The sequence below is a fragment of the Pelmatolapia mariae genome, linkage group LG16_19 (assembly GCF_036321145.2).
Source record: "Pelmatolapia mariae isolate MD_Pm_ZW linkage group LG16_19, Pm_UMD_F_2, whole genome shotgun sequence".
Classification (NCBI taxonomy): domain Eukaryota; kingdom Metazoa; phylum Chordata; class Actinopteri; order Cichliformes; family Cichlidae; genus Pelmatolapia; species Pelmatolapia mariae.
This window is the reverse complement of record NC_086241.1, coordinates 35,914,630-35,925,300: the sequence shown is the minus strand read 5'-3', so window position 1 is coordinate 35,925,300 and position 10,671 is coordinate 35,914,630. Positions and strand designations below refer to the sequence as shown.

The following is a 10,671-nucleotide window of genomic DNA, read 5'->3' as shown; positions in this document are numbered from 1 at the left end:
CTAAAAGAAAAACACTTCCAATATTTTACTCTCATTCGTTCTCTCATATTGTCCTTGTGTTGGTGCTGAAATTGTCTCTCTTCTCCATAACGTTTCGTGATGTAAGATCGTTTTTTCTGTCTAAATTCTTCACTTTCTTTATAGAGTTTAGAAACATATGACCGCATGTAAGCTTTATGTTTCTCTCTGAATTCAGTGCAAGTCCTGTAAGTTCTCATTTCACGATCTTTCTGCTGTTGTCTGAATATAGGAGATTGTCTATAAGATTCTCTATATGTTTTTCTCATACGTTCCTTCTGCTTTTCTCTGAATATAGGATTGTCTTTATACATCCTTATGACACGTTCTCTTTTTTTGTGTCTAATTTTAGCACTTTCTCTATAGATTCTTCTCAAATGTTCTCTCTGTTTCTCTCTATATGTAGCATTTATTTTATACAGATTATTTTTGTACACACTCTTCTTTTGTCTGTGATCAGGATCATTAGACTTTCTACTGGAATTTTTTTTCTTTGCCTTAAAGCTTTCATCAAAAGTGTACATCTGTCTTTCTTTCTTTTTCTGATTTTCCTTCCTTTGTGGTAGTTTTTCTAGGGCCAATAATCTTCTCCTCATTTTTTTCCTTTTCTGTTTATTACATTTTAAAAGTTTATGTGAGAGTTGCTCTGCTATCTTAGTTGAACAGGAGGCAGTGTTTGGATCATTCTGAGGAACAGAATCTGATGTTACCTGAGTTTCTCTCACAGAAGATACAGATGTTTCTTTTTGTAAATAATCAGAAGTATTGTGGTTGTTTTCAGTAGCAGTCTTCTCGTCTGAATAATCCACTCTGGATGACTTCACATCAGTGGTTATAGTGCTGGTCACAGTTTTCTGTCTCTGCTCAGTGGATGTTTGGGAGTTTAATTCATGAACAGGTTCATTTAAAGCTAGAACACTTGAAGCAGTTTTTCTGTATTCGGTGAGTTGATTAGCATCTCTTTGGTCAGCAGCGTTTCCACTGTGAAACTCGACAGGCTGTAGCTCATAAGTGCAGGATGAGGCAATGCTAAACATTCTGTATATGCGTTTGATCCTGTCAATCATGTCGTTAAGACGTGTGAATTTTAACATAACTGCAGTTCCACCACTTACACCTAGCAACAATGGCATTCCTGTTGACTTACGTGGGTGAGGGTCAAAATATGCATATTCACCAGAAGTCAGCCTGCAAACTGCAATGACGTTTCCTCCCATGACTAGCAAAGCATAGCGAACCGCTGAAACCAAACACTGTAGTCCCTGTTCAAGGCTCGGAAAATGATCTGTACCATCAAATGTGCCGTAACGAGCAAACTGAGACATGTCCACTTGATACTCGTGTCTGCGGCTGGTGACCACTGTGGGAAGCTCATTGCAGGCTAGAAACACACTGTTCACAAACCTCTTTCTGGCATCTGAATATACGGCATGGCCTTTGTCCAACACACGGTTAAGATCTGCTCTGGTAATGAATTCATCCTCATGTAAGAATGACAGGAAAACCAAACTGTTAGCCATGCATTGCTGATTCCGGTACTTTCCATACTTAGGAGAGGCCTGGCTTCGGGACGCACAGATGCTACTCACTCGTGGACGACTTTCACTGTTTGTAACCTGTACATGAGACGGTCCTGGAGTTAGTCCATCATGCTGTGTTTGTACAGTTACCTGGTGTTCAATATGGTTTACCTGCGTAACTTTAGGTTTTGGGACAGACACTGAGGGAACACCTCTCTTTACCACATCTGCATACGACACAGTGGTTGTCTGAACGCTGCTCTGCACTTCTGTACTGGGAATAGTTGTGACAGACACCTTTACCTGCTCACTGCTCTGAGAAACATTTACCTGTTCTTTCTCCTTTTGACGTCTAAGCTTCTGGGACTGCGACCTTTGACCTTTTCTTGGCATTTTGTTGAAGTATAACCTGGAGCTTATATGTGTTTATACACAAATGTAAACAAAACTCAACCTTGAAACACAGAAAAACGTATAACTCTTTAAGTTACTATTAAATCTGAGAAATGTACAATTATACTATGTTAAAATGTTCTTATGAATATATAAATATATGTAAAAATCTGATTTGTACTCCAAACTCAAAATAAAAGATATTCAAAGTTCTCTGGAAACACTTTGGTCCGTTTTATTGTAGCCTTTTCAGAAATTACACAATTTTTCTTCTTATATTTTTTTTAACCAGACTGGTAAATAATTAGAACTTCTGTAAAGAGATATGCCGAATAAATCTCAAAAATCAACAGGCTATAATAAAAATCTTAGCTCTAAAATTTAAAATTTAAATCAAATATATGGAGCTGTGGTGGTGTGGTGATCAGATGACAGGCGATGAGGATTCTTCAGCTGGATGTTCTGCAGCAGTCAGGAAACAGGAACTCTGGTCCTCAGGCAGCTTCTCGATGATACTAACTGAATACTTACACTGAGTGACAAATGGGTTTGTCCTTAAATAATAATAGTATAAACTTGCAGTCAAATGTTATAGCCAATTAAACAGACTAGCAAAATGTATTTGGATCTAATTTATTATTTATGTGAATATAGCGGTCTGAATGTATGTATTACAAAATAACCAGATTCTCTTATTAGAAATAAACCTTTAAAAAGGTGATATTTTATATAATTTATCAAAGTAAGCCAAACTATCAGTGTTAATTCCAAAGTTTAATGCAAAATTAAAATGACAAATGGAGGGCTGTGTAAGAAGTTTCTACTGTAAGTTCTACTGTACTGTAATTCTACAACTATGCTTTCAACTTTCTACTTGTAATTTCCAGCAAAAAGACTGGATGTGAGAGAGTTTAACGATAGGAAAGAAGGAGCAGTGAGAGCAGAGACCTCTCAGAATTCTGTAACAGATCGATGAAGTACTGGTAACTTCAATTTCCCAAAAATGGGGCCATGTCAAAACTTGATTATTCCAGTCAAAACTTGATTCCAGTCAAAATTTGATTCCAGTCAAAAACGTGATTTTTGATAACTTAGATAGAGCTTGTGGGATAGAGTGAAGCAAGATAGAACGTCTTGTCAAAATAGATAGAGTGGGGAGAGTGATAGGACAGACTGAATTGCTTGTTAATGATAGAGGGAGAGAGCTTCTGTAGCAGGTCACCTGTAAGACAAAGAGGGACTGGAATTAGACATATTTCCAATAAACCTGGCTTTACTGTATTTTTCAGACAATAAGGCACACTTAAAATCTTTAATGTTCTCAAAAATAGACAGTGCGTCTTATGTATTCATTCTGGCTGTGCTTACTGACTTCAAACCAATTCTATGTGGGACACGGCGCTGAAAAATCTCTCAAAATGTTTTAGTACGACTTTGGTAAGCTACAAAGCCGCACCCACTTAATGGATTGTCGGTACTGTAGTCAGGAGCCTCGTGGTGTAATTCGCACTGTACTTCAACGTAATAGGACGCTGTGTGTGTGCATAAGGACCTGGCACCAGTTAAGAGACATACTTGTGAAGCAGATTTCAAACTGATCAACCCATGGAGAATTTGTGAAAGAGGAAAAAACAGAAAAAGTGAGTGTATTGTTCTATATTTTATGTGTTACTGAACAATGTTGCGAGTTCTTGTAAATGAGTTGAACAAAGCTTGACTTATCTGACTGTTTTGTTTGGCTTAATGTCCCTTGTGCTTAAAACAGACCCATTCATTGCCCTTATGCCTTATAATCCTAAAATATACAGTACAGATGCAATATTCAATGGTGGTTGAACTGTTATAAGGACATTCTGCATTCTGCATTCTGTTAACACAATAAAAACAGAGTCTATTGACTTAAACCAAGATGTGCTGCAACAGTTGCTGTAAATATTACATGGTCCAAATAAACCTACACACTGACATTACAGCAGTCAGTTTCAGTCTCCCTGCTCTACATTAACTTTACATCCACTCAACTCAAATTTATTGATTCATTGCCCAAAAAGAACACAAATCTTTTCTCACATTTGCCTAAAAACATCTTGATGATCACCAAGAGCTGTGCTGACTCACTGCACTAAACTGAGCCTCTTATAGTGAGAGAAACATTTCAGAAAAACAACAGCATTAAAGTCAAACTTGGTGCTGTTACTGTGATGGTCCAGAGTTCCTTTACTACTTCAGGACCTGAATCATGCCATCAGGTCCTGAGCTTCAGTTTAATCACACTCAGGATTCACAGCAAGAAATGGATAAATTGATCCAAAAAATGCAAGGAACTGTGAATGAAACAAAACTCTTGGTGTAGACTAATCAGATTCTGGACTTCAATGAAATTGAGATACTTGGCATGGCCTGAAACCCTATATTGGACCTTAATTAAAAACAATCCTGAAAGTAGAGTGTTCCAAAATCCCCCCAGTGATGTAAATCAATCATTACTAGTTACTGTAAATATTTGATGGTAGTTGTTGCTATCAGGGCTTCCACATGTGGGTATTAGAGAACAACTGTTTTTTACATTATACCAGGATGTTCTGGTTTGCATTTCTGTGCTTCATAAGTAAAATCATCACTGTAAAACTGCTTTTTGTATTTATCCAGGTTATCTTTGTTAGATGATTTGAAACATTTAAACGTGACAAAAAAATACAAACAAACGAAATCTGCGAGGAAGAAAGACTTCCCAGCACTGTACCTCAGACAAACCTTTACTTACCAGACTTGAGATGATCAGATGAGCAGTCTAAAGAAAGGAAACAATACATCAGATCATTGTGTAATGATTCAGACTGTTGAGTCTCTTCAGGTTAAAACTATTAGATACAAAGTAATTATTTAAATCAGAAGCAACAGAAAACTTCATCAGATTTTAGTTAGTTTGGACAGAATATGTAAATCCCAAAATACATGTATATATTGAGATGTTACAGCAACAACAGTGGCACACCATTTTTGTAATTAGAATTAAAGTGTAAATGGACTGATTCTTATATAACTCTTTTCTACTCTCCTGGAGTACTCAAAGTACTGTATACAACATACCACATTCACCCAATCACACCCATTCTCACAAGCACTTCATCTGTACTCAGTGCTTTCTAAGTACATTCACACTCCGATGGATGCATCGGAGAGCAAGTTGGGGTTACTAAAGTCACTAAATAATTAATAAACTAATTTAACTTATAGCGTAAATAAAGAACACACTGGCTTTAATATACCAAAGACTGCCCACTCACAACTCTAGTTCTTAGTTTTTTTCTTATTGCTCAAGCGTTTAAGCTACCACTTATACTGACTGTCCTAAAACATGTATGATTTGATAAGCCATCAAATATTAAAATCAGAAAAATGTGCTATTAAACTTCAGGGACACTTTCAGGGACAGTCAGAGGTCCTGTGTGGGGGCTTTGCTGCGACAGATTATAAATCCTATGTGTTTTTGCCCATAAGCAAATGGCAAGATGTCACAAAAATCTAAACAATTGTATATAAATTGTAAACATGTTACACAACCCCAAGGTCCATATTGCTTCAGTTACAATCATTGTTTACTTACTGCAAACGGCAAAACCAAGCTTCTATTTCACTCCGTCTAACGAAAGACAAAGAACAAAAATACAGAATGAGATAACTCAGATCAGCATCAGAATCAATAATGCATCACTCTCTGTAGTCAAAAAGATTCAGTAAACTTCTTTGTTTACCACACCTGGAATACAAACAACAAAATTTTTCTACACCTTATTAAAGGTTGCCATGTTCATTAAATGTAATTTCATCTATCTGCAATAAGCCACACAAGTTTCTTAGTCATGTTATACCCTAATAGTCCAAGGAGCTTGGAAAGAAAAGCGTCTGAAGTTCTTTAAGTCCGGGTTCATACGCCTTTTTTAGGGTCAAATTCAAGCACTTTTTAAGCACTTTCAAGGTCCCTTTTCAAGCTTTTCAAGCACATTGATGCTTCTTTCCTGTGTGACAAGAAATAGGAGATGTTTGTTTGTTTGTTGGTTGTTTGTTTTGTAAGTTAATTCCCAATTAAACTGTTTTGTTGCTAGCTACATTGCTGTCTGTATTATTTCTGAAGTCCTAAATGATCACCTTTAAAGTGTTTGTGCTAATAACATCATGCACAGTTAGACAGGCATGGAGAACAGCACTGACTGGGAGAGGCTTTGAACAGATCACATAGTTAAATTCAACATATAAGACTTTAAGAATGCACAAGCATCTACTTAAAATCTATTGAATTTATCATTGATGATATTATTATGTACAATTCCAATGTATTTTGTTCATCTCCCTTAAATAAACAGGCAGCCTTAAAGTCTGAAATATTCATATACAAATACACAAATGTGTGTACTGTCTCGGTGGCCTCAGTGTGAGCTTGAAGACATTTATAATGTTTAAGTAGTTTAATGTGTAGGTGCTGACCATAAACACATTTGGAGTGAAAGCCGGGGAATTTTGGTAGCACAGAAACAAGTGGCTATTCTTTGTGACCATATGGATTAACCCCTCATATTACCATTATTTCAGCCAAAGGCACCAAGTTAATAGCCAAAAAAAGCTGCAGCAATACACACAAATATAAACAGTACTTTGTGACAACTTTGCTTTTAGCCTTTAACCCTCTGGTGTCCAGGGTATAATTAGCCCTATTTGACTATATTTCACCTTTTGCAAGATAAAGAGTTTTTAATCTGTTATTTTTCATTTTGATATACTGTATCAGCACAATTTTATCTAAATTCCGACCAATTTTAAAATGCCAGTAGAAAGTGATATTTTTGACTGTAAAAACCATAAGCATGTTTAACAAATCATTTTCAAAACTTGAAATGCAAATAGAAATTGTAACTTTTAAAAAAATGCACAAGTTTTGCATACAAAGTTATATGGTACTATTCACCTAAAAATTCAGCCAGGGCTCAGACATTTTTCATATAACCATTTCATAACTATTTACAAAACAGAACAGACCAAGTGTTCTGCATCAAATAAGAAGGCACACAAATTATTTATGCAACTCCCTAAAATAGTTTGTGTCCACTATAACACAGATGAGAACAGCACAGGGATAAACCTGCGACTGTGACGTTCACTAGTAGAACTGACACACAAAACAAAACAACGACTAGCCTACACACTAATTACACAAGACAACACACTAACTTGAGACTCCAAACACGGTAAACGTCACAAATCTCTCACAACTGAAAATTCAAGCCCTTTTCAAATCTTGAAAGGACAACATTAAATTTCAAGCATTTTCAATGATTTCAAGCACCCGTACGAACCCTGTTAAGTTCTTCACTTCTTCACTGAAGAAGCTTCTCATATGACAGGTGAAAAGCTTCAAGCAATTTAAACAAGTCCAGACACTTTCCTTTCCAAACTCCTTAGACTTCAATGACCTGGATGACTGAGAACCTTCACAGACATAATGCTCTAATACTTTGATGCTATTAAATAACATATTTGATATCATAAGAAATTACTTGCTACACCCAGCACTGAACACTTTATCAAATGGTAACAAAACAATTTCAAAGCAGAAACAATCATAAATAAATGCTTGGATTATATATTTGTAGGCTCATTTGACGTGGCCTGGAATGAAATTCTACTACCTAAAAGTATTATCAACTGCACACAGTATCATTTAGTATATTTTAATATGCTGGTGTTTAAAACAAATATCTACATACCACATTAACAATATTAATAGCTCACTGCTGCAGTTTATTTATTTGAAGGTGGGCTCATTTTTATTTCATTAATTTTCCACAAAGTGAGAAGTCAAACAGAGCTGCAAATTAAAGTTTTATTTAAAAGCGGGTCTGCACAAACAAGTGTTTGTTAAACAGTTATTATAAATTTAAAGTGTCCTTCCTATTAAGAGTTCTTATTATTCTTGTAGTAACTACGTGTTTTATCCTCATTCTCTCTCCCTTCCGTTAATTAACCTGCAACACAGACACATGGGCACAGGCACGTGACTCTTTTTCAGTCAGAAGCGGTAAAATGGCTCCTTTGAAGTTGCCGAACCTGCCACTCCAGCAGTTAATCAATGGCGGCTCGTTACAAAACATTATAACCTAAAGCCTGTTTTAACCGAGTGATTTGTGAAGAGGAGAACTAACTGCACCTTCTGTAACAGACTCAGAAATACTAACACACTAAATGAAGGCAAAAAAAACAACACAATAAACTGCAGTAAACAGTCAAATGAACCCTCATTTCACACTGGGACTTTAGGAGCGCTAGGAGTTAACATTGGGTTGTCAGGACTATCTTCTATATAACTCCTTTAAAAGCAGCCATTGTGTTACTTTAATGTGACTTATACTTCAACTGGCTTTAAAAGTCAGTAACAATAACTCAGGAAATCACTCAAACAGACTATAGACATTTCATTTCAGAGAAGAGAAGAGAAGTAGTGCTTACCAGCGGCAGTCGGAGAAAGTGGGCGGAGGGGCAGAATGAGCCGGAGACATAAGAAACAAGAGGCGTTCACGGGTAGTGGGATATCCCGCCATTACACAAATGGTCATTGAAAACGTAAAAAATGTATGTTAATTTAATTATTTATGTACAATACTTATTTGCTACAGAAAAAAACTAACAGAACTTTAATTCTATAAGTTGAATGAAAATTCCAAACAGTATTATTTGAATTTGAAATGATGACTAAAATTCATAAATTGATATCAGTGAATCAGAATCAGAAAGATATTATTGTTCCCCAATGGGCAATTAACATACAACAGAGCAGCATGATATTGAATGTAAGGACAGGACATAAACAGGCAATAAGAGGGAGATAATAAATATACAGAATATACAGTATATACAGTTTTAAAATTTATCAGCTTTAAAATTAAAGTGACTGCAAGGTGAATAAATAATAAAATATAACGCCATTATGTTAAAATGTAATGCATTATGGTAGATTTATTTAACTGACTGGAGGAATCAGAACAGTGTTCTGGACACCGTTCAACTCCAAGTGGCTGGTAAAGAGTTCACCAAACCTAAAAAACAGTGCAGGACAGTCTGCAAAGATGTGGAGTTAGTCAGACATTGTGCAGAGAAGATGAGGAACAAGTTCTAAAATACAGAACAATAAACACAGTCACCTAAGCATCCTCACTGCACTGCAGGACTCAGAGGTTCAGTGCCATGAGGCTTTTTAACAGCAACTACTCACATGTTCTTTTTACATTTATTTCATTTATTAAGATAAGATAAGATAAGATAACCTTTATTAGTCCCACACGTGGGAAATTTGTTTTGTCACAGCAGGAAGTGGACAGTGCAAAAGTTATGAAGCAAAAATTAGAATAAAATAAAATAAAATAAAATAAGAATAAATACAGTACAGTACAGTACAGTTCTAATAAAAATTGGTTGTAATAATATGAATTATGAGAGAAAGGGACTTGCCCCCACTCGTTCACCCCTGCTGCAGTGAGGTAAAGGTGAGGCTGTCTCCAACAACGCTCTTCAGTGAGGGTATAAAAGAAAACTATTTTTACTATAGCCTTAACAGGTACACTTTCTGAAACTACATGTTAAAGTAAAAATCACATGTGTATAAAAAATGTTTTCATAGCGTAGAACCCAGTTAATACAAAAAACTTGGCATCAATTACCAGTATTTAGTGTAAGGGTGGCTTCTACACACACAAAAACACAGGCTTCAGCCAGCACATAAGCTAATGTGCTGGCTAAAGCCCTAATTTCCTTCGGGATTAATAAAGTATTATGATTCTGATTAACGCATCACAAAACTTAGGGAAATTGACAATGACTGGAGTAATAGGAAAAATGAAGATAGTGTATAAACTATGCAATATACACTGCTCAAAAAAATAAAGAGAACAAAAATAAGACATCTCAGATTTGAATGAATGAAATATTCTTATTAAACATTTGGTTCTTTATGTAGTTTAATGTGCTGACAACAAAATCACACAAAAATTATCAATAGAAATCAAATTTACCAACCCATGGAGGTCTGGATTTGGTGTCACACTCAAAATTAAAGAGGAAAAACACACTACAAGCTGATCCAACTTTGATGTAATGTCCTTAAAACACATCAAAATTAGACTCTGTAGTGTGTGTGGCCTCCACGTTCCTGTATAACCTGTCACAAACAGAAAACTGATTAAACAGAAGTGTCACATGATCAAGAATTTACGCCAGTGTCCTGTTACTTTTAGACAGTAAGGAGCAGATGGCTAAGTTTATTGAACTCCACGAGACAGCTGGTGACGCAAATCTGAAGGCCAGACCGTCCAATTTCAGAGCCGCTCACTTTCGGCCTACCCGGCCTCCTGAGAACCCAGCCCACGTAGACCACGAAGCCCGGGTCCTCAGGAGGTGTATGAATTTGGACACCGCCAAATACTATAATTTAGGATTTAGAAGAAATACTATGACTTTGTACAAATATGATACTTTGGTACAAATACTATGATTTGGTTTGAATACTATGATTTGAAACAAATACCATGATTTGGCAAAAATATACCATGATTTGGCACAAATACGATGATATGGCAGAAATACTATGATTGGGTACAAATACTATGAATAGGCACAAATACTATGATTTAGCAGAAATACTATGTTTTAACATAACTAATATCTTTTGACAGAAATTTCTGCTAAAAGGTAC

The 10,671-nt window shown here is 35.9% G+C and overlaps 1 long non-coding RNA gene across 1 annotated transcript; it reads right to left on the bottom strand.

The window, feature by feature from the left end:
- Positions 1-3,062: 3,062 nt before the first annotated feature.
- LOC134645850 (uncharacterized) lies at positions 3,063-8,482 on the bottom strand. The gene is made up of 4 exons (XR_010096590.1): positions 8,433-8,482; positions 5,539-5,574; positions 4,696-4,722; positions 3,063-3,153 (listed from the first exon to the last, which is right to left on the bottom strand). It is a non-coding gene; the product is annotated as an uncharacterized LOC134645850 (long non-coding RNA).
- Positions 8,483-10,671: the final 2,189 nt, after the last annotated feature.